Genomic DNA, 19,730 nt, shown 5'->3' with positions numbered 1-19,730 from the left:
ATTACTTCTTCTCTATATTTTAGAATCAAAACTTTTTATTTCTTCTTGAAATAATTTTTCTCTTCTGATATTCTACTTATTAGTTAAGAATATTCCCTCCTAATATTTGTGCTTACAACAATGTCACAAAATTATCATTTAAAATAAAATATTGTTAACGATTTGATTTATAGCTATTATCCATAACTATCTCTCTACCAGAATACGTAATCTCTGTTACTCTGTAAAAACAATTGCACTAAAAAGCTTACTTGATTTTGTTATAACTGTTGCATTAAATTAAAAGCATTACGAGTAAATGGATATAAAAATTCATCTAACACAAGCACAGTCAGCATTATTCAAGGATAGCTTAGAAAAAATAGTATTTGGAGCTTTTTTTTTTTTTAATTATTTCGTTGAATTGTGTGCAAACTCTCCTTGTTTTACAGTATGATAATTAAATAAAATTACTGGTTAATTCTTAGTGATTTTTGAAGCAGATATTCACCTGTAACATACAAAGAGTTAAACGTCTTGATTTTTATTCATTACTTTTTGACCATGAGTATTTAATATTATTCTTTTGTTGAAATGTGCGAAAACTCTATTTGCTTTACATAATGGTAATTAAGTAATAAAACGTCAATTCTTAGTGATTATTATCGTCTAGAATGGTGTGCAAACTCTCTTTGTTTTACATTATGGTAATTGAATAAAAAAAAATTCAATTCTTAGTGATTTTTGAAGCAGATATTTTCCTGTAACGTTTAAAGTTAAATATCTCGATTTCAATTCGGTGTTACTTTTGACTGTGAGAATTTCTGAATATTATTTTGCTGAATTGCTTGCAAACTCTTTTTGTTTCACATTATGGAAATTGAACAAAAAAATTCCCTTCTTAGTGATTTTTGAAGCAGAATTTTCCCTGTAGCTTATAAAGAGTCCATTGTCTTAATTTCAGTTCAATGTTATTTATGATCATTAGATTTTTTATTATTATTTTGTTGAATTGTGAGCAAACTCATTTTGAATTACGTTATGGTAATTGAATGAAATAAACCAATTCTTAATAATTTTTGAAGCAGATATTTCCCAGTAGCATATGAAGAGTTAAATGTCTCAATTTCAATTCTGCCTTCCATCTGATCATTACTCAATTATTGGTCTTGAATATCATACGGATTTAATCATATAAAGCTTATGTTACCTTTACAAATGATTGATTAATGGACCATTCGATTAAAGGGCGTTTTAAACGATGACATTGCTATAACGCTAGATATTATGACATATAGTTGTACTTAGTAGAACACATCGAGTAAATATTCATATATGCTACGCATGGCACATCTGATTCTTGCAACCCACACAACATTTAGATGCGCCCTTTGTAATTACACTTCAGAGAATGTCTGCAGGTTTATGGAAACGTGATCTATATTAACTAACTAAAGATGCCGAGTATTTAACATAGCATGTTACATTTGGAAAACGTGCAATGCTAATGCACTTTATAGCTGCGTTAGTATTTTGCAATTTTTTCATACGTAAAATTATATGTTTGAAAAGTGATGTACAAAAGAATAAGCTAATGAATTACCAATCTTTTAAAAGTTGATTATCCATATTTTCCATCTTTTCAGGTTTTGCTAAAAGGTTTTTTTATTTTATTGGAGGGAGAGAATTGAAGCGAAAAGAAGGAAAAAAGGAATTGAAACTGAATGGAATTTTTATAAATTCGTAATAATAACTTCAGAACATGTCAATTTATACATAAAATTGTTGTATGTTTGGTGAAGTTGTGAATATGCAATGTTTTTGGTAAATGCATTGTAATGTTTGAATGTTTGTGGTTTTAATAAGACAGATTCTTTTGCTTTAAAAAAAACACCAATTGATTGTTTTCACTACGACCAGGAAATCTATTTAATGAAACTAAGAAAAATGTATGAGTTAATGGGGATCTGAAGCAAGAAGTGATTTCTATAGATTATTAATCCGTTAATTCCAAAATCAAATTAATGAATGAAGTAAAATATGCCTTTACATAAAGTTGTATTTTTAACCAAATGGGTCTTTCTTCCTCAATTCTATCACTTTGATGATGAAATGATTCAAATATAAATATTTTTATTATCATTATGGTATAATTACTTATCTTATATCTACAAGAAAAAGGAAAAAAATAAGTGGAATGTTTTGACCACAATTTTTACTTTTTTAAGGAATAACGTGTTTTTTTTTAAATGGCAAGAGGGACAAACTGTTTAAATTCCACCATTGGAATGCTTTTAGAACATGTTTTATAGCAAGCATTTAAATTCTAAATCAGTGAAATTAACAACAGTGACTTAACATAAACTTTAGGAAAGGAAAATTTGCTTACAGAAGAATAACAAATCAGTGGCGATGCATAGGAACCTTTAAATCATTTATGTGTAGTGGTTTGGAAACTAAGTTTAAATGAATAAAAGATAATAAATTAAAATATTAACTTAGCGACCACTAGAATAAATTTTACAAAAAAAGTAGAAAGTTGGCAGCCCTGCAGCTCTCTCCTGGCAAAGCTTTTAAAATTTTGGCAAAATTACTTAATCTGTAAAATAATTTGCAAAAATCATAGCAGTTGGCAGGCATGAACTACTTGTAAATGTTTCAAAAGCTTAAATGAAACGCTACTTTGCTCTAGTTTTCTTCAGGTAGTCTAGTCAGGTAGGTCTAGTTTTCTTCACAATTGTTCAAAAAGTCTCGAAAATTCCTATTTTCAATTTGACTACCACTCTGTAGAATAGTAAGTGGTATCTTCGAAGGTAATTAATTAAGGTAATATAACATAAAGTGATCCCATCAATATGAACGTGTTTCATGCAGCAGACTTGTTTTTGTTTTAACTTTAATTTTGACATAGCTAATCTTTATAAGCTTGGGATACGCTTTGCAGAATTTTTGCTGCAAATTAGGTAGCCGCATAGTGGCAAGTTATGTAAAGCAAAGATTTAATAACTCACGGTAATAAGATTTAATAAAAATGGTAATTGTTTTACTACTACTTGGAAAATCCATTCTCGAAAAGTGTGAATGTTGGCAGTTTTTCGGTAATTGTTTTTTCTACCACTTGGAAAATCCATTCTCGAAAAGAGTGAATGTTGGCAGGTATATATGCTGCTTAATTCAATAAACATTGAACGCATCGAAAAAGTATTAAATGAATTAACTCTGATAACATAATATGAATAAGTATTCATGAAATATGCAAGAACAATGACGAAGACAATAAATTTTCGGAGAAGAATAAATAAAAACAAAATAAAAATAAATGTTTTATTGTAATATTTAATTTTTAATATCTTGTTTTGTAAACTTAACTTTTTAATAACTGTTTAATTTTTTGACTTTTTTTAATTGCTTAAGTTTTATAAAATAATTACTAATTTTTTTAAACTAATAGATTTAATTTAGAAAAGGAATTTAAAAAAAAACAGCGTTTTAGCAACAAAAAAAATTTATTTTTTGATTGATTGATTTTTTTCCCTTTCCGGAAATATTCCTGATTTCGTCTGAAAATTCAAATAAATATTTATTTTACATAAATAACTTTTTCCGAAGCAGCAATCGCACACTTCCTTTTTCCTGTTTATGAGGTTCTATTTCGCATCGTCTCCACATTTCGAAGCTTTTGGAAAGCATCTATTAAGAGAGCTATACTAGCATAACAGGCTTGATGCTGCGTACCTATTTTCATCGAAATAGAAAAAAAAAATATTTAGAAATTTATTTTTGCGCTGAGCCTTGCATTCAAAACTGAAGTGAAGTCAGTTTATTCCAGGTAAATGAAGCAAGAACTTTTGGAAAATATATAAGTTTTCATGGTAAAAGGCCTTCGGCGTGGCATCAAAGCCATTTTCCACCTAAAGCGCAGAAATTACCGGAGAATGTTTTGTTGATAAAATACGGAGCTCATAAAGGTAGTTTAAACGTTGCTGCTGCATTAAACTTTTGCAAAATTCAATCAGGAAAATATATGACTAGATTTAAAAATGATGTAAAATAATTTTTAGTATCTTGTGACCGTGGCCTGATGGAATAATTTAAACATTATACGCTTAATGTGTTAGAAACGAAATATTTTCCTCAAATTTCTATTAATTTATAAATTTATTTTCTTTTTAATCATTCCCAATCCTTTTTTGTTGCTTTATTTTGTTTTGTGTCTAAAATATTTTATTAATCTCTATTTAAATTTATGTAGAAAGGATTTTATTATTTTTATCCCCTCCCCTTCTCAATTAATGTTACATAAAAGATATTAGTTGCGATAGTATGTTGTTTATTTCAAGCTAGTAGAACAGGGCCGGAATAGCCTGGTTGGTAGGGGGCTAGGACCTGTTCAAAAGGCCGTGAGTTCGATTCTCGCTGGCAGAAGACTCCCCGTGTAGTAAATGTGGACTGATGCACGCTAAATCTGTCGTGTCACAAAGTCCTCCATGTTCCCATTGCAAGTCAATACCTCTGGGGGATTCAAAAGTTTCTTTGTCTTCAGGATTGCTTCAAAATTACAAGGCTACGAAGTTGAATATTAATAGTCGTAAACCCAAAATTTGGTCAACTGTTTAACGACGATTATAAAATAAAAAAATAATATTAAAAAAAGTTAGTGGAACAATTAACTCTTAATCAATGCCACAAAAACCAGTTATCAAAAATCAGGAAGTCAAATTATTCGAGCAATAATTTGCGTGATATTTATCAAATTTCAAAGATTTTCGAGTATTTTTTACTTGTTTGATGCTTTAAGTACAATTTTTTTAAACAACATCACACGAATTAATTAATATATATTCAAGATTAGATCCTCGAACCCTTACGTTTGAGTTCTAGTAGATGATAATCATTGGATCAAAAGTTATTCAAACTACTTACTTTGTAATATTTTGCGCACGATTAATCTCTGTTCCTTCAAGGTATTATATGGTAATAAAAAAAGCATGCGTTTTAATGTGACCGTTTTAAATAAAATCAAACTTTGAACGATTTTCAATTAAAATATATCTTTATTTTTGCTTTAAAAATAACTTTCTATATACTCCGTTTTTCAAATACTATGAGATCTTTTCGCAAAATTAGATCCTCAAATCATTTTCTGCTTAATGTATATAACCCTTAATTCGGTACGACTAAGGTAAATCCCTACACGTCACGAAAAAGTAATTTTTGTGGAAAGCAGATTTTAGTATCTTTCACCTCTAGAGAAAGTTGAACATGATGTTTTTTTTTTAAAAAAAATTGCCTAATTTCGCCATTTATTATTACGAGGTATTTTGATACATGATAAATACCACAAGATAGAATAAAAAATCTACAACAAGGTATTTCTTATGTTCATGATACAGAATTAACATTTAACTTAACATTTTCAATATTTTGTATTAAGACAGATATTCAGTTGAACATCATAAATAATTTAATCATGATACTATTTATAATGCTTAATTAAAGCATGATACTTTTATGCAAAAATTGACCCTCAAAGAGAGCATAAAAATTGTAAAATATGGTATTTTTCTTATATAATATTAAAAACAACTCTTAGACACTATTGGATTTTTAAATTATTTTTTTTTATCTACACTATAATACTGTGGCATCTAGATTACATTAAATTAGTTTAAGCACAAATGCAAATCAACAAACCACTTTTTCCATAAAGGTATTTTTTACATAGCTAAAAATGTCCAACAAATGCCATCAATGTTCAACAAAAATTGTCAAAATTAATGCCTTAATATTAGTTTACTGGCATATCACAAATTTTTAATAACCATTTTCAATATATTTTCCTTTAAAAATAACCTCCCGGCAATTTATAAATACGTATAATTTTTTTTCGATAATATTCAAACTAATTGTTTGTACTGATACATTATCTGCAATTTGATAAAAATTATTTTTTCTGGTGCAAATAGCTCAAAACGTAAAAATATTGGGAAAGATATTTTGTTATTAACACTCTTCTAAAAAATTAAAGATAATTTATACGCACTGGCATTATTATTTTTTAAGTATAATTTTATCTTAGTAATGGGCAATTTTAATATTAAAATGACAGCGTTTAAAGAAGAAAACTTTTACTCAGTTTAAATATTCTAAAATAAATATATCACTACTATACACATATTAGGTTAATATCTAACCCGAGTAATCGTGCAGCCTGTGTCTTAAAGGGTTATCGAGCTTTAATACTGCATTTGAAAACTAATATTACAGCTGCCATTGTTTACTGTAGATGGGGAAGATTTCAGAAAGTGGTGGAAAATATTACTTAATGTAAAAATTAAATATTTTCACGCAACCCTAAATGCATAACTGAGAACCCTAACACATTCACGCCGGGAAAAGTGAAAATACTGGTACGGGAAAAGAGAAAATACTAGTAGAACTATTTCAATATTAGATAATAAGCGGGAGGAGTTAATCTATTGTCAACAATAACAATTCACTGTAAGGAAATTTTTCGCGGCGAAGAAGTAATTCAATATAAACCTTGCACCCGTTAAAAACAATTGGTAGTTATGGATTTTATTATTCCCAGAAAAAAACTAAAAAATGAAATTTATTGTTACCAGTTTTTACTCCGGTGCGCTGCCAAGATGAGACAATCTAGCGTGACCCACCGGTGGGTCACCCCGGCGTGAACGTGTTAAATGCATATATGAACTAATGAATCTTATATTTATATATTTGAACCACATTGTATTGTACTTGTAGTTAATTTCTTTTTAGTGAAAATTAAATTTCAGGATTTATTCAATTAAACATAAATATTGATACGAATAAGAACAATTCATCTACGCAACCATAAAATTTAGCAATTAAATACTAATCTAAGTGCATATCGAATTTTTGATGAAAATGGTCTATAGAAAATTATTATGAATTAGATCCTAATTATAACGTTACATCTGTTGATTAAATTACTTATCTGTCTGTTTTATTTGCTTAATTTGGCAAAAAAGACCTTCTTAAGAGAATCTAACACACAATTGAGTGTGAATTTATTAGGACATCCAACTATCCTCAAAAGTAATTAAAGAGTTAGCAAAATTTATGTCCGGAAATATGTTTCCTGGTTTCATATTTTATCCAACAATATTCTTGATTTTTATGCTTTTTTGCCTCAAATTCAATTTGACAAGAACATTGTAAAAAAATGATACTGAAATCTTACGAAACTTTCTTCTTTTTCGACGAAATCTTTCCTGGTATATGCTCCTGTTAAAATTTCGCCAAAATGACGAAATAACTATTGTTGCTTTTTCGAGGATACTAATTTCATGAAAAATAAAAATTTAATAAAAAAAAAATACTTCATAATTTCGTGCCATTAAAATTATTTGAAATTTCCAGTAATCGCATTCTCTTAGGCTGTCACTCCAACAACAAACGAAGGACATACAGACAGACAAATTGACTAACAGAGAGACAAATTACACCCATGCCCACGGAGTAGGATTTGGCACTTTATTTTTGTCTAGTCATTATTCTGATTACAAAATCTCTCACAATGCACTATGATAAGGTTTCGAGTTGAGGAAAAATTTTCGTCATAGATTTAAGACTTAGCTATTCGTCATAAATCATGTGATTTATGACAAAATTAATCACAAAATTTACAAATTGCTGGTCAAGAGCGACTGAATCGTCAGAAGTATGAGATTTATTACCGAGGGTGTGGGGAGTTGAAATTATTTGGTTTCAAATTGTAAATTACGGAAATTATCATGTAATTTCAAGATACGAAAATAAGTCGATATCATTTTTTAGTATTATCATATAAATAAGAAACTTTTTTTACATTTTGTTGAAACATTACATACGGATCCAGAAACGGTCTTTCAGTTCCACCACGTAACGCATTTCTCATGCAACGTGTTTCTCCGGAACATACTACTTGAAATACAAGAACTCATAAGAGTTTAAATAAAATCAAATTTATACATTCGTAAAAGTTCAAACTTGTGCAATACTTAACAAACATAACCATTTCTCCGAAGCATAATCTCCTTGAAACAAGTTCAATGTCGTTACACAAAAAAGAGGGAATGTTCAACAATCGATTTCGTTGAGATCTTCAATGGAACATATCTTATTTACTCTAGAAATAAACTTAGAAAAAAAATAAGATAAAAGATTACATTTTGGGAAGAAGGATCGAATACAAAAGAATATTGCCTTGGAAATAATGGTGTGCCTGTCACTATTGCTACATCCTTAGAAACGTCTGTTGAATCTGAATAACACCAAAAGTAGGCAACAGTAAACGTACAACACTAGGGGTAGTCTTATTTTATTTTTGTTATTGGGTTCATCCTTAAAAGAACATCGTTGAACTGTTGTATGTGATCTCTTAGATAGAATTTTCCAAACTTTGTAATGCTTTCTAGAGTCTTATCGATAAATGTTTTATACAAATCTAACTTAAAAAAAATCAAGCAAGGTGATTTTTACAAAGATGTAGAAAACTGTATTTCGCTACTTTCATTCGAATCTTTTTATGTTATTTCCGTCGAAGTTTTTTATCTGCTTTTATTATTATTATATTGCGTGTCGTGTTATCCTTGTTTCAAAGGTTTTCTTAAAAAATGACGATGCACGTGTTTTTTTTTTAAGGATGGATTCACATTTATTTACTATTTTTTTCGAGAAATAGTAATACTTTAGAAGATTAATGCATATATATTTAAGAAGATGCCAATATTTTGTGTATATTGGTATCTTCTTAATATAATATATTATGTATTAATTAATTTGAAATTACATTTGATTGAAAAGAACACGTGTGATTGATAAGAAAAGCAAACTTTATTCATAATCCATAGTTGATAGAGCCTCCACGAAAGGCAATTACAGCGTGAACACTCCGGTGCACGCTTTCCACAACTCCTTGTGTGACAGCTAGTGGTAGTTTCTTCCACTCGGCTTGGAGAACACTTGCAAGTTCTTTTACCGATTTTGGACTGGTAGTACACCCCTTAATTCGGCGATCCAACTCGTCCCAGAGGTACTGGATAGGGTTCAGGTCTGGGCTTTGGGCAGGCCTCTCCATTCGATTGACCCCATTGGCACCATACCAAGCCTTGAGTTGCAAGGGCTCAGGGGACAGAGCGTTCGCCTTCCAAAGCAGCGAACCGGGTTCGAATCCCAGTCGATACGAATTACGCATCCTCCTTGCATCGACCGCAGTGCTGACGTGAAATATCCTCTGTGGTAGATGGATCATGGGTTAGAGTCCCCTTGCCGTCAGGCTAACCGTGTAAGGCTCTCGTGGTCTTCCTCTCCATGTAACGCGAATGCGGGTTAGCTCCATCAAAAAGTCCTCCACGAAGGCAAAATTTCTCCCAATTCTCGATCCAGGAGTTCCCTTGTCTTCTGGGTTGGATCCAAAATTACAACGCTACGCTGTTAAACATTAGTAGCCGTAAATCCATAAAACTGGGTCGGCTGTTCAGCAACGGTTATAAAATTAAAAATACCAAGCCTTGGTGACCCTCTCAACATGACATTTGGCATCCTGGAAGTAACAGGGGTTCACCCCGTAAAACTGCCACAACGTAGGAATCATCACATTGTCTTCCAAAATAGTGAGGTAGTCATCTTGCATGGGACTAATGCCGATGTTGTTCCCTACACGACTTATACCGGCGGTGGGCGTGACGTAAGTCAGGACAGCAGATATAGTCATTTGCATTGGTGTATAAATACTTATTGGTAGATAGTGTATATATATATATATATATATATATATATATATATATATATATATATATATATATATATATATATATATATATATATATATATATATATATATATATATATATATATATATATATATATATATATATATATATATATATATATTTCATAAAAGCTAGGGCAAACTTGTCTCTATATCTACCGCTTCAATTTAAAAAAAATTACGACGAGCTATTGTAGTACAGATTACATGTATGCTGAATCATTAACCCTTGTGGACGGGTGATTCATAAAAGCATTCGTACAAATTCAGAATCAGGATGTAAATAAATAAAAAGGCGGTAACTTAAATGTAGGCATTGTTAATTTGACAGACTTACTTTCCCTTTACCTTCTTAAGTACTGTCAGTTTAATCATAGATATAATAAATGTTAGTTCAAGATTTAACCCTTTCGCGCCGACTGTCACAAATACGTGACAGTATAAAATCGTATCAACTAGGGTAAAAATATAAAACTGGTAATCAAAGTATTTCTTTAACAGTTTATTTGTGGGCGGAGTTATAATTCTTTGATTTATCTAATTCACCAATACTTTGTTCAAAATAAAACTATTTAGTTATACTTTGAATTAACATTGATTATACATATATTTAAGCTAACAATAATTAAAGTAAAAGCAAAGTAAGTCAGTCAAATTAGCAACGATTGCATTTAAGTTACCGTTTTTTATTTAATTACAACTTGATTCTGATTTTGTGCGAATGCTTTTCTGAATCACCTGTCCCCAAGGGGTTAACTAAATAATTTTATTTTGAACTAAGTAATGATGAATTAAATAAATCAAACAATTATGAACCCGCCCACAAATAAATTGCTAAAGATCTACTTTGGTTTCCAGTTTTATTTTTTTGCCCTGATAGATACGGTTTTATGCTGGCACGTATTTGTGACAGTCGGCGTGAAAGGTTTAATGTTTGTAATAATCAAGAAAAAAAAAATTTTTTTGAAGAACACAGCGGGAACAAAGCAGTTTTGCTACCACTTTTGAATGGATTGCAAATATTTCAAAAACGTATTTTTACGTGACCCGCTAGCAATGTGTTAAGCACTTTTAAATTTTATTCTGGTTTATATCACCATGGGGATATATTTCACTGTTAGCTACAACTTAGGCTGCTTTCTCTTTAATTCATTTCTGTATCAGGTGGGGAAAACAATTTTGCATTATAAATATATTATGATGATTAAAAATATCTATTAAATAGTAGTTTAACATTATATATTAATCCAAGTTTTTCATATGCTCTTTTTTTGTGTCATTTAAAAATAAAACGTCGGAAAAATGTAGAAATAGAATTTTTAAAAATTTTGAAGAAAGACAGAATCTCACGTTGCCTGGAGAGTCAAAAATTGTACCAATGCACGATTTATTAAAAGTAAAATTTTCTTGTTAATAATATACATTCAATCAATTATTGACAATAAAAAAATGTAAGGACTTCAAATAAGTATAGTATTGTTCATTTAAAGCATTTTGATTCGAGAAACGGTATCACAAACAACCTACAGTGAAGATAATGCTTAAGTGTCTTTATTAAATAAGTTTTTTTTACTTTATCTCACTAATATGAAACCATTTTTTTTTTCATTTTGAAAGAAAGTAAGTAAACACGAAACATTAATTTCAACATAACATGCTACGCTTTTTTGTGTTTCAAGTATCATTTCTTTTTCGATCACAATTCGAAATAAACATCTGCGTGATTCAAAATAGTGTCTAAGTAATTTAAAAATCATTTTTGCCCGTTAGTAACTCTGAAGTAAAGTAAGAAACTAAAGACACTCCACGAAATAAAATAAAAAAAAACAAGAGCTTAAAAAGAAAACAAACATCGTGAAACACCCAATTTAATCATGCGAGTAAATAAAAAAAGATCCCCAGCACGTTGTCATAGAAACTGGGAAAAATATTCCTTGTGATATAACCTCTTTTTCTTAGAAAAAGGGGTCGTTATAGAAGGTAGCTCGCTTGCGTTAGCTGGTTTGGTGCTTCTGCGTTGACTTAACAATAGACCTTTTTGACTGAAAACTAAAGGGAAAAGAAACAACAATAAACCTTGAAATGCTGCCCATCGAGGCGGATTCAATATCAGTCGATATGGTTTCTTTCAAAGGATAAAATTTATATCTTTCCCCGTTATCCAAAGAGCAAAATTCCATATCTGATGCTTTAGAACCATTTCTCCGTAGAACGTTCCAGAATGTATGTTCATTTACTGATGGTAGCATTGAGTTTTATGGCTTCCATTGAAAACAGGAAGGAAAATGGAAGTCATGTGAAGTCACATGAATCCAAAAACAACCTCAACATTTTTTTAAATAAAAATACTAAAATGCAACTTTGAGATTTGTTCTATGGTATGTGGCTTAAGAGAGTATTTTTATGGTTTCTAAAGGGCAATATGATTTTCTTTGTGAGTATTTTATTTTTATACCAATATAAAGAACTCGAAAAAAATATCATTAGTAAAATAATAGAAGTTGTTTTTTTTAACTAAGCAAGTGAAAATCATGATTTTTTTTAAAGCAACATGCCTAATTTTTCGTGTAAAAAATCAAATTAAATAAAAATATATGCAAAGTTTTGAACAAAAAGAAAAAAAAATATATCAGAAGGCTAATGTGAACAAAAAAGGTTCATAAGGTTAAGGAAAAGGTTAAGACACTTTAAATAAAGACATAATTTTTATCTTCCTTTTTAATTGTAAGAATATTCGGGTATGTGTTTTTAATCTTACTTTTTCTTAAATAAATATTTTGACCACATCAGCCCATGCAAGCTTATGTGAGCAATTAATACAATTTTGTCCCTCAAGAAAAAACAAGCAAAATCAAAATAAAACTAATTTTAGCCAAAATAATGCATTCTTACATAAATACTCCTAACTATGCTTACTTTAGCTAGTATAATAATAATTATTAGTCCTTAATTAAAAATTAAACTATTTTCAAATTGTGTAAAAACTTTGTTTCAAAGACAAACTACTACAATAGAAATTCCGTTATTCTTAATAATTAAGATAATTATTATTCTATTAATTAAATTGCATTTGAAAGTCTGAGGAAATTTTTATTTGCTGTCAGTAGAAAAGAATGCTTCATTAATTGTGTGATTAAACTAATAAAAATAATTAGGAAGAACGCATTTTCTAGCTGCTACAAATTAGAAAATTTCGTTGGTAATCAACATTTTCAGTAGTGAAAGTAAGAGTGTGTGATGTTAAAACTTCTTAAACTTTTCGCCAAAGAAAATCAGTGAATCGCATGTATTAAATACAATTCAACAAAGATAAAAACATGTAAGTTAATTACTTTACGAAATTAATCTAATGTAAAAATTAATTTGGTTATTACTAAAAAAAGATTTATTAGTCACTCTTGAAGAATTTACGTGAATAATTAAACCACTTTACTTTCACAAACAGTTCAGTATTGGCTTGTTTTCAGTAGTCCCACAACCATGTGCAAAGGCTTGCCCATTACATATGCATTAAAATCTATAAATGCTGAGTTAAAAAAAAAGATAAAAAGAGAATGAAATCGTAGAATAGGTAACAGATATATTGATCTAAAGCATTCTATAACTTAATATTTAAAACAATAAATAAAAATAGTCTAAAGTATCAATTATTAAGCAAATTAAGAATTTCTTCTTCTTCATCTTAGGCACAACATCCGGTCTCTGTCCAAGACCTCTCACTCAGTTTACCACATCTAGATCTATTCGATGCTATATTTCTCCTTCTACGAACTCTCAAGTCCTTTAACCACTTCTCTACTCTATATAACCATTTTGTAGGTCTTCTTGTTTTTCGTTTTCCATCTAGTGTTTGGGAGGTTATTTTTATAATTGGATTTTCGTCGCTATATCGAGAGGCATGTCTTAGCCACCTTATTTGAGAAACCTTGATAATTTTTAATATGTTAGGTTCTTTGTATTCTTATTGTAATTCATAGTTGTAATGTATTCTCCAGGTTTCGTTTCTTCTTACTGCACCAAAATTTTTTCTTAATATTTTCCTCTTGAAAGTTATCAGTTTCCTTTTGTAATTTTTGTTGATTGCCCAACAACGGCCGCCATGCTTTTTTAAGAATTTAACACCATAAGAGCATTATTTTAGAATTTTTTGCTTCACTATCAAATGATTTATAATAGATTTGAACGCATACGGGTAAAATAATTGTGTCAAAATTTGCAGCAAAATATTGACTGGATAAAAAATTAATTGAGACAAATGTCTACATTGGACTTATTTTCAGAACAAACTCCTTTCTCATCTTAATTTTATGGATTTAAAAATATTTAATAAAATTTTTTGTAAGGTGTAATATTTCCTTAAACTATTATATGAATCATAATATTTTTCAACTACAAAATATTTGCATTGAAATCCTAAGTAGGGTTGTTATTGAAGTCGAGCTAATCGTAGGCCGTCTCCCAAGTTTTTTTTTTCAATTTTCTTCGATTTAACTCTCAGGGTTATTCTTTTAAAAAAAATTTTCTGGAGTGCGTGTTTGTTCTTTTACTAAGAATTTTCCATGTCTTCTGAGAATTTTCCTGTCTTCTGAGTTTTGTCAATGTTTCAATAAAAGAAAATAAACATTAAAAGCTGACTATTCGATAAATAAAACTGTTTTCCAATACCGGTAAGAAGGCTGAGACAACAGCAGTCTTATTTTATCTACAAAAAACAAAAGTTGAAATCTGATTCTGAACCACTAGGATGATTCTGAACCACTAAGAGGACATTTAGTGTTTAACCCGTAAAGCCGTAAGGACAAGAGGTGGTTAATTTATGTACCCATGCATTCTATGAGTTCTGATTTCTAAAACAACTAGACACCTGTTCATCACTAAACCATGTGCATCTTCAGTTTGTTCAACAAATCATTATATTCCTCGTTTCCGACGAGGATAAATATATTATTTTTCTTTCAAATTAAAACGATTTCTGCTTGTTTACGATATTTATGAAAGTTATGTCCAAGAACTGTTCTTCTATCTAGCAGAAATCCACTAAATGTTTATAAAAACTGAGTAAGTTGCTAATTTTGTTTGAAAATAAAAGCCCTTGCTGTGCCACTTTTAAGTAATCAACGCTATCAAACAAGCGGTAGATTTGCCTTTGAATCAAGAACTACAAATTCAGTTATTAGTAAGCTTTTGCCTTGAATCATCAAAATATAAATTAAAAAAAGTCCTTAAAAGAAAGTTTTGCTCATATAACTAAAATGACGATTTGAGCTCATTTTCTTTCTTCCTCCACGTAACATATAACTTTTGTGTGTATCCTCCGATAAAACAAAATAAAACTAAATATTATTATATGCAGCCGTGAGGCCGGGATAGACCGGTTGGTAGGACGCTGGGCCCATGTCCGAGAGTTCGTTGGTTTGAACCCGCTGACTGAAACATCCCCGTGTAGTAAATGGTGACTGATGCGCGTTAAATCTGTCGAGTCGTAAAGTCCTCCATGTTCCCATAGCAAATCAGTATATCTAGGGGTACTGGATTGCAGATCGATCATTCTCTGATTCAGGTCAAAATTACGATATGTGGATGAATGAATGGATGTATGAATGGGTCCGCCCTATAAGCGGGTTTGACGTATGGGTGTGGCAGATGTCGAATTCTTGACCACAGATGGCACCACTGGAAAACAAGAATAATCGCACACGTCGGCCTAAACAGGCATACGTCAACAACAACAACATATACAGCCGTGCCTAAATTAAAATAATCGTATTATGCATAGTATAATAATTTATATACTAATTATCCGAGAGCTCAATATTATCATGTTCTTTCAAATTTTATCCTAAAAAGAATAGTAGAAAGCGTAAATAGTTAAGTAATAAACATTCAATGGGTAAGTATCAAAAGTGTTATATCTCTAACAAAAGTTATAACGTTGTTTCGCAGCGTATTAATGAATTTCATTTGGTGTTGATCATCAGTTTGCGCTCCTTTTCCCGGGATAACATAGCATAATTTTATAACATGAAGATTATACAACAAGGATATTTTTAGGAAATTAATTAAAATAATTCCCACTCTAGTTCAGAAAATAAACAGAGAAAAAGTCCCCTAGAAAAAATTAGGAAACCAAATCTTGTAAAAAATGTACAAACATTGCAATTGAATAAGGATCATATAAGGAGAATTTTTCTTTTTTAATACAAACTCTAAATAGATATTATTGAATAAAAAATTATACTAAAAGTAAAGACGCTAAGTATAAAGGAAGTATCTTTGAATTTGCTTTAAGACAAATATAAACATCATGCAATTAAAGTAACATAGTTTCCAAAGAGTTTTAAATTAAAAATAAATGTTTGCAAACTCTACATTGCATATACCTTTAATTATTTTTTCAATTATATTTATCAAAATGTGTTAAAATAAATAAATGATACAGTTTTCATTTAGGTTGACAAATGCCATTTTTTCTCTGAACTTATAAACTACTATCCCATATAATTAAATATTTATTTTCCAGATTTTAACAAACTAGTTTGTCCTTTTTTTCACACTCCTTGTAGTGAGTATATTTACTTTTCGCTTCTTTGTTTAGCAAAATCGAAAGTTAAAACCATTTTTTTTTATGGTTTATACCTCTAATTGTTTCAACTTCAATAGTCTTTTGAGAACTTAAAATGCAGGAAGTTGCTTTGTATATTTTTCAATGTAAATAACAGAAACATAAAGAGCACAACATCCTGCTTTCTTGAAAACGAAATTGCTCTGATCATTAGTGGAAATAAGTTCTCTCATAAGAATTTATTTCCAAACCATTTCTATTGAATCCAAAAGTGCCATTTGCATCGTGTGGGTCTTTTAACATAGTTCAGCCAAATCAAGAGCTTCTTATCGATTTGGGAAAAACGCATACTCATTACCAACCATCTAAGTTACCGAATATCTAGAGGGGAATAGAATTAATTAAGCCTGTATTTGAAACTGTGTCAAGTCCCATCTGGGCCATTTCTTTATTTTCTGAAGAATTTAGAATAGTCTTATCTCGTATTATTAAGAACTTTTCTAATTTTTCTGATTATTCCTTTAAAAAAATAAAATGTTATTCACATTTTTATTTAAATTTAGAATGATATAGACTACAAAAAAAGTCAATTTCAAAAATAAAACAGAAATTCAGGATTATTTTTTTCACTATTGGCTAATCCAAGCAATTTAGAAATATTAAGAAATTGAAATGTGGCGAGTTTTTCAATAAGTTTTTTATTAGATAAAGTTTTTATTTCACCATTTGTTCTTATATCTACGAAAGATGGGTCAGATTTAGGCCGTAATTATACTGGCTATAGCCAGTAAACACATAAAACCAAATGAGCAAAAAAATAACATTGCGAAAAAATTAAGGAATATCAAGAAACTAAAATGTAACTATTGAAACTATGAGCAAGTTAAATGAACAAATGAAACTATTTAGCAAGTGTTTTATTGTATAAATTTTTCATTTCACTATTTGTTCTTTTGTTTACTACCAAACTAGGGTCAGATTCAGATTGTCATTGTTTGTAAACCAAATTGATTTCTGTAGTCAGTAACCACATTAAACCAAATATACTCGTAAAAAATAATAGTGCAAAACAGTTTAGAAACATCAAGAAACTAAAATGCAACTTTATTTAGCAAGTTTTTTGAAAAGGGTTTTTTAATGGATAAATTTTTTATTTTAACACTTGTTCTTTTGTCTCCTACCAAAGAAGGGATATTTTATGACGTTTTTTGTTAACCAAATTGTTTTCTATAGTTAATAATCACATAAAACCAAATGACCATTAAAAATATTTGTGCATTAAATCTAGGAGTATAATAAAATTGACCCCTCTAAGATATTAAATTATGAATTAATTTCAGGAAAAAAAGAATTTTCATAAATTTTCAATCACTGCACGAATTTTAAATTATTTACTCTAATTCTTTATAAGCCATTCGCACTGCTTGAGTTTGTAATAAAATTTCAGCCGCATCAAAATCTTATCATCATTATTATATTATAATAGTGTCTCTATCTCATTTTATAGTGCAAACAGCACACCTCTTGACAACTTTGTGTTTGCAGATATTGAAGACTAGATTTAAAAAAAGTAATAAAAATAAGAAAAACAACCGTTATCATAGATTGATTGTTGTGAAAGACAAGCAATCATAATCATAAATTTAAAATAATTTACATGACATGAAAATGCAGTGTAATGTGAAAGCATTTTATTTTAGAAAACAATATTCCATTATCGGTGTTGAACAGCAGACCTGATTTTGCATATGCGACTATCAATTTTCTACTCCATAGACATGCAAATTGAACCTGACGCAGAAGACAAAAAAACTCTTGCATCATGCACCAGGAGAAAATAACCTTCAAGGATGACATTTTGACGAAAATAACCCGAATTTGCATCACACGGAAACAACGAAAACTTCTCACAATTAGCTCGTTAGCAAGGGGACTCTAACCCATGATCCGTCTATCACTGAAGAAGTTTTAGTTTTACGTTAACTAGTGATCGGTGCGAGCCTGGAGCAGAATTCGCACCTACCAGTCATCACTAGGATTCGAACCTGAGTCATCTAATTGGGAGACAAGCCGTCTTTCCTCTGGGCCACCAAATTAAGATGACAAAAAAATCTCAAAAATGGATCAAAGCATTAAAAAAATGCTTCACTATTTTTATATGGTACTTATGATACGTTATCTACCACACCCCCAGTTCTTGCAAGTAACAGGAAGTTTAATAAGTATTAATACTCTAGGAGGTGTATTAACTTTATCAGACATATTATATTTAAATAAACAGCTCATTGGGTGAATATGTAACAGAGAAACAGATTTTACACTTGAAATTTTCTTACTTTTTCACCATGAAATTTTTTTTATTTATTTGTTAAATAATTATTTAGTGTTTTATCTTGAAAATACATTAAGAAGCGCTACACAGTTTTGCTAATCTGTCAAAATTTGCAGAGATTTTGTCAGCGATAAATAATATAAATATTATGTTTGTTTACACTTGTCCTCTCTTCTTTATAAATGTATCTTGAATAATAGAAATGCTTAAGCGTAGCTTATGGATCAAATTATGTATCAAGTTCTAATAAATACTTCACAGTAATAATAATGATTTTTTTTCTGAGATCCCGTCGTCTCAACTCGAATCATTATATTTTATTACACAATTCATTCAGCAGGTTTTATATAGAAAAACAGACTCTACATTTGAAATTGTAATTTGATATGTAAAATAAGATTAAAAAATATCTAAAATGTAGAACACATTACAAAGATAACATAACGTAAATATAGATCTAAAATTCACTAAACAGGGGGAAAGCTGTGACGTGTATTTAAAATGAGCAAACCGACTAAATTTAAAATCAATTTTAAATATCAACCAGGATTCTAATAATAGCATTGTAGGTAGCGTTTATAGGCTATTTATGGTAATACAATCAAACGTATATTTCACTCCTTTACAATTGAAAAGTAAATTTATAACATTATATTACTCATTTCGTATTTTAATAAAATTTATTTCGTTGAAGCACTTTTATAAAATGCGTATTTCTGCTTTTTTTCATATTATTATGTAAATTTATTACTTCCTGTCTGTATACACTCATATAGAATATTGTTGTTTCAGTCATTGAAATACTTTTTAACTCAAAAAACATTTTTTTTAAATGCAACTAGCTACTTTCGTTATAGATTTCTAAAGCTAAATTTCGGCTTATCCATGAAACAATATATTTGAATCAAAATATATTGCTTACATTAAAGTTAGTTCCTTTAGAAAATAAAACTTGCATTCGGTTCATGTTCTTGATAAATATTACTTTTAAACATATTTCTTATCAATTATTAGAACTCTCTTGTGAAAAGAACTAGACTTTATTTTTTTCTTGCTAT

At 29.6% G+C, this 19,730-nt stretch overlaps 1 long non-coding RNA gene across 2 annotated transcripts in view; it reads left to right on the top strand.

Moving 5' to 3' along the window:
- Positions 1–19,730, top strand: part of LOC122271401 (uncharacterized) — a 161,220-nt gene that overhangs the window by 20,955 nt on the left and 120,535 nt on the right. Inside the window, exon 2 of one of the 2 annotated variants that reach the window (XR_006226352.3) lies at positions 1,626–1,657. The exons of the other annotated variant lie outside the window; for it this stretch is intronic. This is a non-coding gene — a long non-coding RNA (uncharacterized LOC122271401). Of the gene's footprint in view, positions 1–1,625; positions 1,658–19,730 lie in introns of those variants that run through there. 2 annotated transcript variants of the gene reach the window in all.

Source organism: Parasteatoda tepidariorum, chromosome 12, assembly GCF_982258835.1.
Source record: "Parasteatoda tepidariorum strain Cologne lab strain chromosome 12, Ptep-v5.0, whole genome shotgun sequence".
Taxonomy (NCBI): domain Eukaryota; kingdom Metazoa; phylum Arthropoda; class Arachnida; order Araneae; family Theridiidae; genus Parasteatoda; species Parasteatoda tepidariorum.
The sequence above is the reverse complement of the archived record's forward strand: the minus strand, read 5'-3'. Positions and strand labels throughout refer to the sequence as shown.